The sequence below is a fragment of the Chelonoidis abingdonii genome, chromosome 1 (assembly GCF_003597395.2).
Source record: "Chelonoidis abingdonii isolate Lonesome George chromosome 1, CheloAbing_2.0, whole genome shotgun sequence".
Classification (NCBI taxonomy): Eukaryota; Metazoa; Chordata; order Testudines; family Testudinidae; genus Chelonoidis; species Chelonoidis abingdonii.
Genome location: NC_133769.1, coordinates 315,742,592 through 315,761,116, shown reverse-complemented (window position 1 = coordinate 315,761,116; position 18,525 = coordinate 315,742,592). Strand labels below are relative to the sequence as shown.

The following is an 18,525-nucleotide window of genomic DNA, read 5'->3' as shown; positions in this document are numbered from 1 at the left end:
CTGATTGGTCCTCTGGTCAGGTGTTCCAGGTTCACTGTTTGTTAACCCCTTACAGGTAAAAGAGACATTAACCCTTAACTATCTGTTTATGACAGGGCTCCTGTAGGAATTCAGTCTCAGGCAGATCAAATGGCTTCAGCAGCTCTTGGATACACAAGAGGGGCATGATACCTGCATCATTCTGGAAAGAAGAGGGTGCAGCACCTGCTTCCCTCTGCACACTCAAATTCAGCTTGTGCAGAGCAGGGTGGGCCCCAGGATCCTCCAAAGCTTTCTGCAACCCCTTGGGAGAGGCCAGTACCTACAGCAGCTGTAATCCTGAGCTGCTCTTTCACTTCTTGAACAACCTGCAGTATTACTTTAAACAACATTTTAAGAGAATCTGGACAATAGTGGACCCCAACAGCACTGACTTTTAAAACTACGGACGAGATCTAATGCATCAGGAAGCAATGCATGTCCCCAAACAAACAAGCCGTGGTGTTCAGGTTGAGTGGATGTACTACAACAATCACCTGCAAGAACTGTAGCAAAGTTGGTTGCTAGTTCAAGCATTTTTATCAATTAATTACCAATCATCATATATTTTACCAGGAAACTAGTGAAATGTATGTCACTTGACCAGGATAGCTAACTCTTCCCCCCACACAGACTTCTTATCCAGAGGTGCACATTATTCTCCTGATTAAGTTTTAAAAGCAACTGTTCAGAAAGGACCAAATCACACACAGTTTTAATTGTGCTAAGTGACTATTTACTTTGGGAAACAATAGGCTTTATTTTCTTGTAGCAAAATTTTAATAGTTTATAATTCTTGTTCCCATGAGCACTTCTTATTTCTTAAGCATTTCAGTAGTCATCTGTCAAAGTAAAAGCTGCAATTATTAAACAACAAAAGAAATGGTTACTTATACCAACTGTGGTTCTTTGAGATGTGATACAGATGTGTATTCGTGTAGGTGTGTGTGCGCGCAGCGCACCAGAGCTGGAGAACTTTGTCTAGCAATACCCGTAGAGGGGCAGTGCTCGTGTGTGGCCCCACCCCCTGTCTATATAAGGCAGTGCCGTCCCAACCTCTCCAGTTTCTTCACACTGAACATCCACAATAGACTTCGATGCAAAAGGAACAGAGGTTGGGTCATGGAATACACGTCTGCATCTCATCTCAGAGAACCACAGTTTCAGTAAATAACCATTTCTTTTTTGAGTAGATGCAGCAGTGTATTCTATTTAGGTGACTCACAAGCAATACTCCCAGGGGGTGAAGCTCAGAGTCTATTAAGGATTGCAGGACCACCCTACCAAAACCTGCATCCACTCTAGAAGATGCAGTAATGATATAATGGGTCATAAATGCATGTATGAACAACTACGTAGCAGCCCTGCAAATGTCCAGTACTGAGATGTCACTATTGATGTTGCTTGTGCTCTTGTAGAATGAGCTTGCACCCGCTGAGGAGGTGTAGACAAAGCTATTTCATATGCAGTCTTGATAAAGGATGTTATCCACTGAGAGATCATCTGTGAAGAGACCGCTTGACCTTCATATGATCTGCATATGACACAAACAGAAGAGGCAAGGCATGAAATGGTGTAGTCCTGTCTAGAAGGCTAGACATCACGTGACATTTAATGTATGGAGATGCTGCTCCTGCGGAGATGAATGTGGCTTAGGAAACAACACAGGTAAATGAATGAAACTGAGAAACCACTTCAGAGAAAAATTTGGGGTGTGGTCATAAAGTCACTTTGTATTTGTAGAACTGTGTATAAGGAGATTCTGCCATCAGAGTGTGCAACTCACACGCTTATCACTACCAGGAACTCAGTCTTCCGACACAAAAGCAGAAAGGGACAAGATACGAGGGGCTCAAATGGGTGTCCCAATAAAGACATTAGGACCATGTAAAGGTCCCACGGAGGAACCAGCTCTCAGACTGGAGGATGGACACAAAGAAGCCCTTTTAAGAATCTTGCTACCATGATATTGGAGAAGACTGAACTTCCCTGAATGGGGGCATGAAACGCTGACATTGCTGCCACTGCACTTTCAATGAGCTAAGTGCAAGTCCCGATGACTGAAGGTGCAGCAAATACACCAAGATATCCTGGATAGAAGCCAGCATCAGCTGAATTCCGTGGGCCAATGACAACACTGAAAGCTGCTTCCATTTAACTGAATTGGCCATTCTGGTAGAGGGCTTTCTACTGTTGAGCAGGACCTGGTGAATAGCCTCCGAAGAGTGGTCTTCCTTTTTATTTATCCATGAAGCAGCCATGCTGTGAGATGCAATGAATTTAGCATGGTATGCAAGATGCAGCCATGATTCTGAGTGAGTAGGTTGGAATGGAGAGAAAGTGGTATGCCAGGCTGAACTGACAGTGTCAGATGGTTGGAGAACCAGAACTGCCTCAGCCATGCTGGGGCAGTGAGAATGAGCATGGTCCAATCTGTCTTCAGCTTACGGATGACCTGTGGGATGATTGGGGGGAAAACAACCATGCATTTAGTAAAAACCCAAGGGGCAGAAGAGAGGCCGAATAGAAGCACTGTATACTAAAAATGGTGCTCTACTACAATGAATCAAAGGAATTTTTTATGGTCTGGCAGAATTGCCACAGAAAGTAGGCGTCCTGAAGGTCCAGAGCAGCAAACCAGTCATTCTGAGACAACACGGGAAGACAGTCGATAGAGTGATGTAGAAGGGTTCAGCCGGAGCTTGTCCCTCTCCAGGGTGGCAGGGAACCACACCACCTTGCTACGTCCATCTGGTTATTTCGGGGAACTAGTCTGGCTGCGTGGTTTCACGCCGTGGCAACAACAGAGGCAAACAAACAGTTCTATTCCACAGGCCCAGGCCCTGGTTCAGGGGGGGAGGGGTAAGAGAGAGTCAGTGGCTCAGGCCCTCAGGCAGGGACTGAGCAGACAAATAAGTTTAGGAGGCCCATGCCCTGGCTCCAAAGGACCAGGGAGAGGGGGAGACTGCCACCCACACGTTGAGTGGCAGGGGGGACGCAGGCCCACCCATTCTACTGCATCCCAGCCCAGGGCCCTAACAGCAGCAGACGGCCCGCTGCTGTGTCAGTGGGGATCCTGGTTGCAACACACTGACATCAGCTCTGAGTGTGCTGCAGCCAGACTAGGGTGGGCTGCCCCCGGGCTACTTCCTACCTCCCCCTCTAGAAGTACCTGCGTCTGGATGGGGTCTTCCAAGGAATCAAGCAGCATGGGCTCTTTAGGGTACTCAGCAAGTGGTAGGCTTGGCAGCTCCTCTGGGTAACTTGCCACATGCAGGCTTAACAGCTTCTCCAGGGTCTGGTCGGCTTCAGGCCTTGGCTGATCAGGCCAGTCTTTGGGTCGGTCGCAAACTGCAGGAGTCTTCCAATGGGAGCTAGGCCACAAGCATCTGGCTTCTCCGGCGGCTGGGCCTCTAGTGAGCTCTGGGGTTGAGCTTTTGTACTTCCTGTCCTGCACCTTGACCTCTGGGGAGCGGGCGCAAGTTCCACTGGCTCCACCCACTTTGGCATCCAGAGGGGCTCATCCCTCTCCAGAGCGGCAGGGAACCACACCGGCTCACTACAAGTGACCATTCAGAACCTCATGTATATGATATATTTGTTGAAGCTGTAAAGGTCGAGAATGAGTCTTATACCTACCTAGGATTTGCGCACCAGAAAGTACCGAGAATAGAAGCCATGACCAATGGGTTCTAGCAGAACCTCCTCCATTGCTCCCAAAGCTAGTAGAGAGCAAACCTGCTCAAGGAGAAGTATTTCATGAGAAGGATCCCTGAAGAAGGACAGGGAGGGAGGATGGTGGGGAGGGATGGAGCGGAACTGAATGGCATAATGCTTAGGACCCAGCTGTCAGTGGTGATTGAACCCCAAACATTGTAAAAGCAGGCCAGCCTGTCCCCAAATGGAGGGGATGGGAAAAAAGGAGGGACAACTGAAACACTACTCTGGACCAAGTTGTCAAAATGGGCACCTGGGGCGCGGGAGACCGGGGGAAGGCATGTGGACTGGCCAAACCCTAGACCTGACTGCCTCCTCCTATGGAGTCTATGCCCTTTTCTGGGGTAGGTACAGCTGTCTCAGAGGAGGGAAAGGCTGCCCAAATGTGTATACAGACAATACTGCTGCTGTCGACCATAGTATGCCTCTGCACTGCCAGCGTGTACATACCTCAAGGACCACAGGGTAGCTCTAGAATCCTTGAAGGAGTGCAGAGTCTCATCTGTCCTCTCTGAAAACAGCTCTTTGCCAATGAACAGCAAATCCTTGATGGCCTGCTGGACATCTGGAGCAATGCCTGAATTCTGAAGCCAGGAAGCTCTTGTCATGGTCAACGCCAAGACTATTACTCTAACCAAAGTATTCACTGTCAAGGCCAGGTCATGGGCAATCAGACCTCATGGTCAAAGCCAGAGTCCACACTCAGGAATCAACTGGGATCAGCTTGGTCAAGATACTGGGAGATCAGAAGCATAAGATCAGTGTGTTGGTGCACTCCAAATTACGTTATGAAAATATGCTAATAAGTGTGACTATAATGTAACTGGAATATGCTTCATGCAAAAGTTGTCTTGTAAGGTATCATTACAAAGCTTATAATCTACTGACTGTGTTTATCCTATTTGCATAAAGGTATCATTCTTGTATCCGAAACTAGAAATATGAAACATAACTCTGAGGTCCTATTGTAATTATGCAACGTGTGAGCCATTAATGGTGGCTTGGAATCTTGATGGCTCCCATTAACCAGGACAATTGGCTGTAAATAGCTCTGTTTACCTGAAAGTCTTGCTGTATACCTGTGTGCTGGCAAGCGGGTAATAAAGTCTTATAGTGACCTGTGATCATGTCACCTAGTACTGGAATCCATCTTTAACCTGGTACTTTTCCATTTAGAAGGAGGGGTGGGAACCCAGAGAGGGACAAAGGATCCCTGCCTTGTGCAAAAGATATATAAGGGGGTGGAACAGAACAAAGGGAGCTGCAGTCATGAGAAATCCCCTAGCTACCACCTGAGCTGGAACAAGGACTGTACCAGGGGAAAGGATTAGGCCAGGACTAGAAGGAGGCTAGTCTGTCAAAGAGGCTCATGGGAACATCTCTGAGAGTGAGATTTACCTGCATTTAGTTTCCTACTGTACTAGACTTAGACTTGTGTGTTTTATTTTATTTTGTTTGGTAATTTACTTTGTTCTATCTATTATTACTTGGAACCACTTAAGTCCTATTTTTTGTATTTAATAAAATCACTTTTTACTTATTAATTAATCCAGAGTATGTATTAATACCTGGAGGGAGGCAAACAGCTGTGCATATCTCTCTATCAGTGTTATAGAGGGCGAATAATTTGAGTTTACTATATAAGCTTTATACAGGGTAAAAAGGATTTATTTGGGGTTTGGACCCCACTGGGAGCTGGGTATCTGAGTGCTGGAGACAGGAGCACTTCTTACGCTGTTTTCAGTTAAGCCTGCAACTTGTGGGGGATATGGTTCAGACTTGGATCTGTGTTTGCAGCAGGCAAGCGTGTCGGGCTCAAACAAGGCAAGGTACTGGAGTCCAAAGCTGGCAGGGAAAACAGGCTCAGAGGCAGTCCCAGCACATCAGGTGGCAGTCCCAAGGGGGTTTCTGTGACCCAACCCATCACAATTAGAACCACAGATCAGAGGTCAGGAGCCAAGCCAGGACGCTGTGAGGTCAATCCAGAGAGCAAAAGCAGGAAGTACAGCACACATATGCCAGAGCACTGTGGAGCTCAGTTGTTGAGATAGCTTCCTGTTTCTGTTGCTGTCTTAAGTAGGGGCAGTGGGCCAATCAGCTGCTCTGACACTCAACCAATAGGAAGTCAGGAGTGGAGCCTCAAACTCAGGCAGGGCTTCATGGGTCCTGGATCAGCAGACTGCCAAGTGGAGAGTTGAAGTGTGGCTGCTCCTGTGGACCCAGATTTGAGGCTCATGAATCACGATAGTCGCTATGACCAGCACTGGCTGCAGCGAAGTCTTAGCCATGAAGCAGCCTGCGGCGACAAATGCCTGAAATTCCTCTCTCAAGGCTTCAGGCAACTGGTCTGCAAACTTAAATATAGCTGTCCAGTTCACAAAGTCATACTTGGGCAGCAATGCCTACTGCTTAGTAATATGCATCTGTGAGGAAGAGGAAGTATAAATCTTCCCGCTTACCACGTCCATTTGTTGAGAGCCTTTATTCCTGGGAGTATTCTTAAACCTGCCCTGTTGGGCATGTTCATTCACCACAGTTACTACTTGGGAATCTGGGGCTGGATGGGAGTAAAAACCCTCAAATCCCTGCACTAAAACAAAGTAGTGCTTCTCCATGCACTTTGTTGCGGGTAGTACCATAGTCAGTGTGCTCCAGAGGACCTTAACAGGCTCAAGGAGCACATCATTAATAGGGAGGGTGACTCTCTCAGGGGCAGATGGCTGCAGGATACCTGCTAACTCGTGGATTTTCTTCTGCAAGAACTCCACTTGAATACCATGGGAAGCACCTATGTGCTGCAAAAGGTCCTAGTAAGCCTTGAAATTCTCCAGTACCAAAGGGGAGGAAAAGTCAAGCAGTGCAGAATCATCCAGGGATGAAGACAAAGAAGTTAATATTGCCAGAGCCACATCCTGCTCCAGGACAGGACAACTGCAGAGGCTCTGCAAGGGGAAGGCTCACTGGTGCCTGGGCCTGTGGCTGATTGACGTTCACCACCACAGACCTGGTCAGTGATCATGCCTTCAAGCGAGACAAGAAGTGGAACATCCACAACTGAAGAGCGTCCCACTGATTCCATGGAGGCCACTGGTATGGATAGGGCATTGGTGGCCAGTAGGTGCCAGGCCAGGTGCCTCCAATCCAACCACTGGATGAGCACCAATCCTGGTACCCATAGCACTCCATGAACAGCCACCAATGCAGGTCAGGCGATGGAAAGTGAGAGGAGAAAGATCCCGACTCAGACACTGAAAAATCCTTGGCTTCAGGGGATAAAAGTGCAGCCATCCCTGAGGGTGTGGGCAATCAATCCAACTTATTCACAGCCCAGAATGATGAGGGGGCTGGTGCCAACAGTGGAAACAGTACCAATGGCACTATGCACATCTCTGTTGTTTCCAATGCCAGAAGTAGTGTTGATCCCAAAGTTGGCAGCAATACCAAGGCAATTGTGGTGAGTAGATCTAAGTATGTCAACTTCAGCTACGTTATTCACATAGCTGAAGCTGCGTAACTTAGATCGATCCCCCATCTAGCGTAGACCAGGCCTTAGCCAATTTCTAATCCAGCACAGAACTTCACCTCCTCTCACCCTATGGCTACTTAGTTTTCTTAAATAGTCTCTTTTGAGGGATTTTGTCAAACGGTTAAATTAATTATGTTAGCTGGTCTTATCTACTGTTTTGTTGACATCACAGTATATGTTAAGTTGAGACACAAGGTAAAAAGGAATTTTCTCCTTCCAAAGGAGTCAGGATGGTTGAGTGGACACAAGGAACTGCACCTTAAGGCTGTAGAGACCAGCTCAGTCACCATAATGTAGGAACATTCTAGGCTTCAAATCTACACAGTGCAGGTGCAGTCTGTTGTATCTACAAAAGCATGGCCACAAGTGATTTTTGCAGGACAGAGAAGGCAGAGGAACCTGACCAGAACATTGTTGTATGACTGCCAGTTTGCTCCTGTCTATTAGCAGGAATAACGCCTAGGTGCCCCTTTAGCATGACAAAGATCAGGCTTAAAACCATGCTCTCAGAAAATGCTCATTCTCTGTTCTCATCCTGCCCCTTTTCATACTCCACATTTAAAAGTCAAAGAGTAAATGCAGAGAGGGGTTGAGACCAATTATATCCTCAGTGCAAAGGCTTCCACTTGGCCCTTAACTTTACTTGACCTATGCATAGCTGGCACTTATTTGCAGCAGCCTTGCACACCCAAATGAACATTGTCCAAGTACTCACAGGATTAAGACCTTCAGCATGAAAGATGACCATCGAGGTCAATCCATATATTAGTAATGGTTTGTACTTTGTATTATGTAATGTTTTTTCTTGTAATTCCTTGTCCCGTTATTTAAAAATGTATTTCATTGCCACTTCTTTTGCCAACCTTGACAACTGGTTTTAGATGTGAATTACCTTCTTTGTAAAGGAATTTCTGCTGAATACCCTCAGAGACCAGTCCTTTCTCAGCTCCTTTTTGTTTGTGCTTTCTCGATGTGGAGCCCGTTCACCTATTGAACAGTTATATGCCATACACCTTTTTCTCTCAGAATTCTATGCACTTCGTTCACATCCTCTATGAATCTCGTTTTCTAATGAATAGTTGCATAGTACCAGCAGAAAAGGGAAACTGTTCAAATAGGGTCCATATAGATAAACAGCCATTACTGCCCTTTATCAGAAATAACAGACTCAAATTACAAGGGTAGCAGGGTTCTGAGTTTTTTTGTGTGGACCAGCCCACATTCACCAACAAAGCCACACGCTGCACTCCTTGGGGCATCTGCCCTTAAACACGGTTTTGCATCTGAGTGTGGGAGGCAAACATATTCAAAGACTAGACAATGGCTGAAAAACTATTGAGACAGAATACGAGAAGAGACAACTGGAAAAAATTACTTCAGCACGGAATCCTGGATGTGTCACATTCTGAGATCACTGTGGCATTTGCCAGGTCCACGTAATCACAGCAGTGTAAGGGTAGTACTCAAAGGCGGGTGGGAGGAAAGCTGGAATGTAAGAGAAAAATGACAAAGTCATTATTATCCACATCACCCTCAAACAGGAGGGAGTGTCCAATGTCTGTAACGGTGGCCACAAAACAGCTACAGTGCCTGAAAAATCTGGATCTCCTTCTCCAGGAGCTATCTCACTTCCATCTAGCCTCGAGATAAAGTATATTATAGCAAGCATTCCCAAGCAAGCAAGCTCTTCCCTGTTTTTCAGGAAGAATCTCACAACAGTCAGAGAGAGATACTGCAGTAACACACGGCCCTGATTCTCACTTACACACTCTGGCAGGGGAAAGGGCACTTAAAATGGATTAAAAAGTTATGAACTCCACTTTAAGGCCACTTTATATTGCTAAAAAAACAATGAGGAGTTTGGTGACACCTTAGAGACTAACAGATTTATTTGGGCATAAGCTTTCATGGGTAAAAAAAACCCCACTTCTTCAGATGCATAGAGTGAAAATTACAGATGCAGGCATTATTATACATGAAAAGAAGGGGTTCATGTATTATAAGGTCTGCATCTGTAATTTTCACTCCATGCATCTGAAGAAGTGGGTTTTTTACCCATGAAAGCTTATGCCCAAATAAATCTGTTAGTCTTTAAGGTGCCACCGGACTCCTTGTTGTTTTTGTGGATACAGACTAACACGGCTACCCCCGATACTTTATATTGCTAGAGTGTGTAAGTGGGCCTTAACGTAAAGGAGAATCAGGCCATACCATTTCCCTGTTCTTTATAGGATCTTCATCTCACCATTCTGATCTCATTTTAATTGGGAAGGTTGCATGGGAAGATGCAGCATCACAGCATGGGCTGACAGCACTTTTAAAGACAGACGCTTACATAAAACAGTCACATGTGTGTGTTTTGTATAGCGATTAGGGGCAGGAAAAGCTTGGAGCAGTGCAGCTTTTGCTATACATTTTGCAAACTTGCAGCACCAGAACCTAAACCCGCCTGCCTTTCTGTGGCCCATGCAAAGGGGTCCCAGAGCCAGGATCTACTCAGTGGCATATGAGGAAGTGTCAGCCTCACGCTCTTGTCTGTGCTTCAAGGATGGACTACCAGAATCAGCAATTTTTCAGCCATTTCACTGACTGCCTTTTATAGGACTTTGGCAGACTCCAATGCGCCTGGCTTTGGCAAGTTCTTGTTTCATCCTAACTGGCTTCCTAGGGCCAAATTTCACCCTGTACAGTGGGCCAGTTCAAGGCCCCAAGGGCTTAAGTGGGACTTACCTGGGGCACGGGCCTTGTATTCTTCTGCACAAGAGCAACTTTCATCATGTGAGAGGGGCCGGGCACCTGCAACTGCCACTAAATTAAAAAGAGTTGCAGGTGTTCAGCACATCTTAGGGTCTGACCCATTATAAATAATGTTAAAAGAGATTAAGCAAAATTGACAGCACCAAAAGATTTTGCAGCCTTGCAAGCTCATTTATTGGAGGTGGCCTGGATCATTCTGTCAGTGACTGAGTGATTGTTTCCTTCAGGGGAGCGTGGGGGGAGGGAAATGAGTTTTAGAACACCAGATTCCAGCTTCTTTTTCCTCTCTATCTTTCATTCCCTTATCTACCCTGTCTGCCAGCCTCCTGCTGCCAGTGCCAGATTTAGTGCATTGTTCATGCCACTCAGTACCATGTTGGACAGAAAACTATGGGATATCGTAGCATCATCATGTGATTTCTTCTGCTTCTAACAACCTTTATCTGATGAACAGTCAAATATACATGGGAAGACTGTGCCATGGAACAATTCATCTTCTATGAAAAGGCTTCTTCACAGTTAGACAATACACAGAATTCATATTTCTTAGGTTGAAAAAAAAATGGAAAAGCATCCAAGGCCATACCTTCTCTAACCCAACAGGTCAAAGAGCAGATGAGACATCAGTGAGGTTAGTAGGAAACTTGCCAATTTGTGACCAGGTCTAACATAGCAGAAAATGAAAACATTTTAGAGATGAGTCATGTGAAGCTGGCAGTGATGCTCACAAATTTGAAAAATGACAATTTTATCTCCCAGTATTTAAAAATTGAACACAGTGGTCACATAGTGCACTTTAACCAAAGCAGGTCTTCTGCATCAGGATACATATATACCAAGATAAAGATTATTAGACTGCATGTAGCATTACATAGATATCATGTAGTAAGACTAGACATATTAAAGCCTATATTAATGTCTTGAATAAAATCATAATAATAGTAATACCACCTAGCACTTTTCATCAGTAGATCTCAAAGTGTTTTAAAAGAACCCAACTCTCTACAATTATTGCATTCAGCAGGTTTTGAGGTATCATTTTAATTTGTGGCTTATTTAAAATTTTACCAGACAGTTGTGTCAATAAACAATGTGTTGCAACTGAAAAGGATTGGCTATACAATGAACACACACCCACACACACAATGCTGGGTGGGTTGGCTAAATTAGATCAGTCATCATTCAACTTCCTGCATAACTAACTGAAATGCTAAGTATATATGGAAGGCAACATGTACTGATATTCATATTCATGTCATGGTAAGCAAAATTCTTTTATTAAACTACAAAATTTTAACAATCCAGGAAGAACATCAAAAGAAGCAACAGGTTTCTAGTCATTAGAAATCTGCATTTAGGAAACTCCTGGGACAGAAGCAACATGTACATAGATCTATAGATAAAGAGATAATAGGCTATGCAAGTTTTGCATGAACTTCTGTTTATCTATATCTGTTTTACTGAACCTCTTCAGTCATTTTGTGGTCAGTCTTATTAATACACTTTAATCCAAATACTGCTACATATCTCTTGTCCACTTATTTTACTCCATTAACTCCATAACTCCATTAACACCCATTCTAAAAGTTAAAGGAGACCAATGCACACCAGAATCCATCAGTGTGGCTCTCAAGCTACCAATGTGCTGGATAATTATTTAAATGATTAAGAAAAAGAAGCATTGTAAGCCATTGGGCAGATTCACCAGTCAGGGGCCCAGGGTTGCCAGCTTTCTAACTGCCAAAAACCAAACACCTTTGCCCAGTACCTAGCCCTGCCCCTGCCCTGAGGCCCCACCCCTCCCCAACCCTTTCTCTGAGGCCCTGCCCCCCACTCCCTCCATGCCCCCTCCCTCCATCACCCACCCTCATTCACTTTCACTGGGCTGGGGAAAGGGGTTGGGGTGCGGGAGCAGGTGAGGGCTCCGGCTGGGGATGCAGGCTCTGGCTGGGGCCATACATGAGGGATTCAGGGTATGGGAGTTCTGGGCTGAGGTGTGGGGCTGAGGAGTTCGGTGTGTGGAAGGGGGCTCAAGGCTGAGGCAGGGAGTTGGAGTTTGGGAGGGGGTACAAGCTCTGGGCTGGGGGTGCAGGCTCCAGTGCAGGGCCAGAAATGAGGGGTTTGGAGTGTAGCAGGAGGCTCTGAGCTGGAGCAGGGGGTTGGGGTCTGGGTGGGGGCACAAGTTCTGGGAGGGAGTTTGGGTGTGGGAGGGGGGCTCAGGGCTGGGACAGGGGGGTTGGGCACAGAAGGGGAGACGGGGAGGAATGCCGGCTCTTGGTGGCGCTTACCTTCTGGGCATGTCTCTCCAGTTCCTAGGCAGAGATACAGCCAGGGGTATCTGCACAGCATTCACTGCCCCTTCCCACAGGCGCCGCCCCTACAGCTCCCATTTGCTGCAATTCCTGACCAATGTGGGCTGCAGAGCTGCCATTGGGGCAGCACACAGAGCCCCCATGGCCACCTCTACACCTATGAGCCAGAGAGACATGTTGCCACTTCCCAGGACCCACACAGAGCCAGGTAGGGAGCCTGTCTGCACCGCCAACCAGACTTTTAATGGCCCAGTCAGCAGTGCTGACTGGAGCCGCCAGGGTCCCTTTTTGACCATGTGTTCTGGTCAAACACCAGACACCTGGCAACCCAAGTCAGAAAGCCCAATACATTTCACCTGCTGAGTCCACAATGCTTAATCAACAGAAGATACAAAGGCTCTAAATAATACAAAACACTTAGGAACTTTCCTACGTTCCACAGCTGGGAAGGGGACCCATATAGATTTCCCCTTTCATAGCCCTTCCTGGTTACTGAGCTGGACCCCACACTGGGTATTTCCATGACCCTAGATTTCTCCTATTTTCTCCCCTTGCCTACAAGGCAAAAAGCTTTATATCCAATTTCCAGTAGGTCACATGACCTGTAACTACTGCTCCCAGTTTTTAAAGGCCCAAGGGCCATAACAGGCATATTGGAGAGAAGACAGTAATGGATATACATTAGAAAATAATTCTTTGTGGAGATACAGACCATGGGGAAGAGTATAGTGCAGTGGATAGAGCACCAAACTGAGAATTACAAGTCCTGGACTCCATCTTTAACTTAAAATGTGATCTTTACAACACTTAAACTTTGTGAATCAATTTCCTCATCAGTAAAGTGCCGATCATAATTAAAACCTCTTTTAAATGCTTCGAGATTAAAAGTGATATAAGTGATCATTCTCATTGTTATTTCCAAATCAACCTGTGTCTTTTCTCTGCACGGTCCATTTAAAATTAACACATTCAATAGACTATGTTTTAGTGAGTCATTAGGGAAGTAGGCACATAACCCCACTATATTACAATACTTCAGAAAAAAAGAGGGGATTTTTTTTCTGACTCAGATTCTTTTGAAAGAGCACCAACAGGGACTGGAGGGGAGGGGAACTGAGACAGAAAGTGATCACAGCATGAAAATGTCCTTTTTAATAAAAAGAGAAAGTAGCACAAGGACATTTAGGTAATTCAAAGTTCTCAACAAATGGAAAGTTTGAAGCAATGTAAATAAGAGGGTCAATCTGCTTTAATAATATTAAAATAACTAAGCAAACAGCAAACCTTTTTTCATATTTATTAGCATTGACCTGATGTCATAAAAAGAGCCCAGATGGAATTTATTGCTGATGGATCTTAATTCTGACTCTTTGTGGTTTCCATGCATAGCACCTAAGTGAGATATTGTATATTCTGATTAAAGTCTATTGCATGCCAACTGACTTCAGAAATGGCAACTTGGAATCTTTCAAGTTCATTCTCTCTCTTTTTATTCTTCTGTTCTCATCTCCTCCCCTTAGCATATTTCCTGTTTCCTCATCCTGTAATAGTTATGTACTTGAGTGGTGGATCAAACACCTTCAGAGCTGTTGTTGTCAAGTTTTATTAACATTTCCCACATTGTTTCCTGTTTTCATGCTGATGCCTCAGTCAAAAAAAAAGTCCAAATCAGTGAGCAATCCACCAGCTCAATACTTACTCCAAATTGGTAGGAGATAATTATTTGTACATAGCGCTATCCAATCCAAAGGAGTTTAAAGACTGTACAGAAATAATTTAACTGACCAATGGGGGGAGGGATAGCTCAGTGGTTTGAGCATTAACCTGAAAACCCACCATTATGAGTTCAATCTTTGAGGGGGTTACTTAGGGATCTGGGGCAAAAAATCAGTACTTGGTCCTTCTAGTTAAGGCAGGGGGCTGGACTCCATGACCTTTCAAGGTCCTATTCAGTTCTAGGAGATATACCTATCTCCAATTATTATTATTTTTGAAGTGCAGCTACTACTGAGGTGAGATGCAGCAGACTTTAAAGATAGCAATATTGTGCAAGGGACAGGGAGTGAAGAAGAATGCTTTATCTATTGGAAAATGTAGGGGGAATTTGGGTTGGCAGAACGGAATTGCCTAGGGTCACCAAATGTCCCAATTTTATAGGGACAGTCCTGATATTTGGGGCCTTGTCTTATATAGGTGCCAATTACCCCCCACCCTCTGTCCCAATTTTTCACCCTTGCTCTCTGGTCACCCTAGAATTGCCTGACCTGGAATTTGAACAAAGGGGCAATATCCCTGGCTCTTGGAAAAGTGCCACATTATTTCTTATGACCACAGGACCTCAGTTTTATATCTCATCCAAAGGACAACAATTCCAGTTGTGGCCCCTCCTGTGCATGGATTTCAGACACAGAAATGTAAGTTGCCCAGGAGAAGGATATGGAGAGGCTGACATCAGTGCTGGAAGAGAGACGTCTCCAGGAGCCAACCCAAGGAGGAGGAGGAGATGAGGCGCAAGAAGCAAGATGGAATACAGCCACACTAAGCAGAAGGCGAGAGAAGAGCCAGATGGAATGGGCTCTAGAGCAGGAAAACTGCATGAAGAAGGAATTGTGACAGGTTAGAAGCGAACACCGCCACCACAACTATAGGGTCAAATGAAAAGAGAGGTCACAACATGAGAGAGCAGTGACAAAAGCTGTACCAGATTGTGAGGGAGACTGCCTGTCAGAGCCTAAATCTAGTGACATTCAGGGCCTACTGCAAAAACTGGTTCATTTTGTTTACCATTTATTAACTGGTTTTGATGTATTTTAATGTGTAACAAAAGCACGTTGCTTCCATGACAACAGGCACTAAAGAAACCAGTAAAATGTAACAATTGCAGGAATTGACCCACTATCATGAATAGTCATGATAGAAAAGGTTTATTAATATAATTAGCATTCAGAGTGCCTTACAAAAGGTAGGTAAGTATCCTTAGCCCCAGAATGCCATACAGGAAACTGAGGCAGAGACAGGGTTAAGTGACTAATCCAAGGTCACAGAATTAGTCAGGGGAAGAGCTGGAAATAGAGACCTGGTGTCCTGACTCCCTTTCTACTGGACCACGCTGCTTCCCCTCTTTTTTCTCTCTCATTAAAATATTTCTTCACTGCAAAATGAATTGTGTGGCAGTGGGAGGGAGAACAAAATGCTTTTGAGTCAGCCTGCAGTGTTAGAACCAGATGCACCATTGATACATATTTAGAACATGCCAGTGACTGAAAGCTGTTTCAAGCCCACACTCTCCCACAAAACACCATTGCAGGGACTGAGGGAAAGGAGTAGCTTTTAAATGGTTTGAGACTTAAAAAGAAAGAAAAGAAAAACACAAGATAATCTGATTTCATTTTAAATGTTTCTATGTCACTACCCAAAAGTCTGTGTAAAAAAGGGAACTGAGAACCTTGTTTTTTACTATTCTGTTATCTTGTGGTGTTTGCTAGCTCCGTTGCTTTACAGGATACAGTATGTTCTGCTGTATTCAATGTCACAATGCTCACAGCAGCATATAAACCACTATGTGCTGCAACACAGTTCTTGGTGACATGAAACAAATGTTTTCATTTTAAAGATTAGCAGATTAAAGATTGGTATCAGAGATGTAAGAAAACACTACCTGGCAGATAATCTCACTCTTTTAATAAATTTAAAAAAAAAATTGTGAATCCCACCAGTCTCAGGACTGTTGTTTGTTTGTACTTTAAAATACTCCTGCTCCTACTTGGACACAAATTCTGCATGGAGCTGAAAAGCAGTCAGCGGGGCAGCCGTGTTATGAAAGCAAAAATTGTCCCAAGGACTTTGTTTCCTTTGCTTTCCTGTTCCTGTCCAAAAAATATCATTCGGGCTTCCATTAAGGGCCTCTGATCTCTCAGTGCATAAAATTCTTGTTGATGTTACAGCATTGCCAGCCCCAAGCATTAAAAATTCATGGATCAGGCACCAAAAAATCATGAAAATACAAATTAATTGGAGGAAGAGGTATTTACTTCCTGGTTTTTGAGCATGTAGGTGTCATGTCATCAAGTTCCACTGTTCAACCATGAGGGCTAGAAGCTTGCTGTTTTTCAAAAAATGAAAGATTCCTACATAATCACTAGCTGGGGCTTTAAGAAAACCTCAAATATCACTAGATTCATGATAAAATTGGAAGAGTTGCCAACACTGATCTGGAATTCTGTGAAGAGCAGTAAGAGCCAAATCTTAACAAGGTGACACAAAATTAAGGCTTAGATTGTGAGTGGCTCCTGAGCAGCCCTGCTGGGGCAGAAAAGGTGAGCAAGAATCTTTTCACCCCTTGTGCCATTCACAAGACATGCCCCTGCATTCCCTACCAGCTGAGACTCCTCATCTCCTCCTCTCCCTCCAGGAAACAGGTCCCTGAAACAGTGGTAGCACAAGATGGAAGAGAAAGAATGTTATGATGACCATCCCTTTTCTCTTCCATACCAGCCTGCTGAGCAGGGTCAGCACACTGGTAGGAGCAAATGATGGAGCAGATTGTGCCCCTTCAATGGGCAGTGAGCAGCAGGGGAGATTGTGTCTCCCTGATTCCAAATCTGTATTGCAGAGAGCTGCTCTCACCAGCTAACCAGAGCCCCAGATCTAACTCCATAAACACGCTGAAAATTCTTCCAGATGGGAAAAATCTTGAAATTTCCAAGAGGGTCAAACTATCATGGTAGTCAATAACACAAAAGTCTAAGAGCAGAAGCAGTTATATCGGCTGAACCCTCCTCAACACACTCAGATTTCCAGAAAAGCAATTATTCTAGAAAGATAACACATCACATATGTAGTTTTAAAGCAACAGAATCATAACCTAATTCCCTGTTTTCCAACTCCAGTCTACAGAAATATTTTTAAATGAAAACTTTGTTAGGGTCCTGACCCAGTGTGAGTCTAAGAATCACTTGGGAGGTTCTGAGCATCCTTATGTCACCATGAAACCTATAGGAGCTGGGGTGACTCAGCACTTCTCAGGATCAGGCCCATAGTGCTTTCTCAGTGCAGACTGCCATTCCTTGAGGTCATTTTCAAAGAAGCGGTTAGGCTCAGAGTATTCGTGCTGCAGTTCCTTGGCTGGATGATTATCCTAAAGGGTGTGTGGCAGTCAGCTCACAATGAGCTCAGCAGGACTTTTGATCCCAAGAACTTAAAACTGATGCACAGTTCACTGCAGGTCTAGACTATTTGCTACGCAAAATGTTTTGCAAATAACTAGTGGTGCACATCCCGATTTAGCTGTGTGCTCACCGATTTTATGGTCAGTGTTCAAATGTGCTGCCATCTGGTAGATTTCAGGACAAAAATCAATATCAAAACTGCAATCAAAACGGGCAATCCGAACCAAAATCTCTCTTGCACTTTAGCAAGCCTGTGTTCAATTGTAATGCACTACATTTTGAGAGGGGAATTAGAGGTAAACTTTCTAGCATGTGGCATAAACTGTCAGCAAGCTCAAAAACTTAAGAAAAAAAAGTGACAACATGTCTTTTTTTTACACCCACACAGTGATGTAGGTTTTGCTTTTGGGTGCCCCAAAAATTCCCCTGAGCACTTTTATCACTACACATCACTCCACAGTTTAGTCAGCCAAACCATAGCTTTTTCCAGAGCATCTTGACAAACTGCACATGTACATATACAAATATCACACAGTCTCAAAACTGAGGCCCTGGTAAAAATCTCTACCTTGTTTTTCTACAGAAATGAGTAAGATTTTCCTATATAGTTAAAAATATTATGTGTGTGCTGGTGTGTAGATATAGAGATAGAAAATATCATTGTAAGGATGAATATTTATAAGAAGACCTTTTGTATTTTTTTCAAACATGGTTTGCTGCATTTTACTTATATTTCTACATTTGAAGACTTTGCACTAAAAGTACAATACTTAACAACAACAAAATCATATATAAAATTACTTATTACTATTATTATTAACTTTGTGCCTGATTTGACAACATTTACTCACACTGATGAGAACATACTCAGATGAGTAACCCTACTGAGGTCAATAGGACTGCTCATCTGAGTATGTACTACTCCAGTGGTTTCAACCTTTTTTCATTTGCAGACCCCTAAAAAATTTTGAATGAAAATGTGGACCCTTTGGAAATTAGCAGCAGAGAATTTGACCCCGATACTTAG

General features: G+C 44.3%; 1 long non-coding RNA gene across 1 annotated transcript in view; it reads right to left on the bottom strand.

Annotated features, from left to right (window-relative positions):
• LOC142046105 (uncharacterized) overlaps positions 1-18,525 on the bottom strand; it is a 131,441-nt gene that overhangs the window by 16,880 nt on the left and 96,036 nt on the right. Inside the window, exon 2 of the long non-coding RNA XR_012655027.1 lies at positions 8,637-8,746. This is a non-coding gene — a long non-coding RNA (uncharacterized LOC142046105). The remainder of the gene's footprint in view (positions 1-8,636; positions 8,747-18,525) is intronic.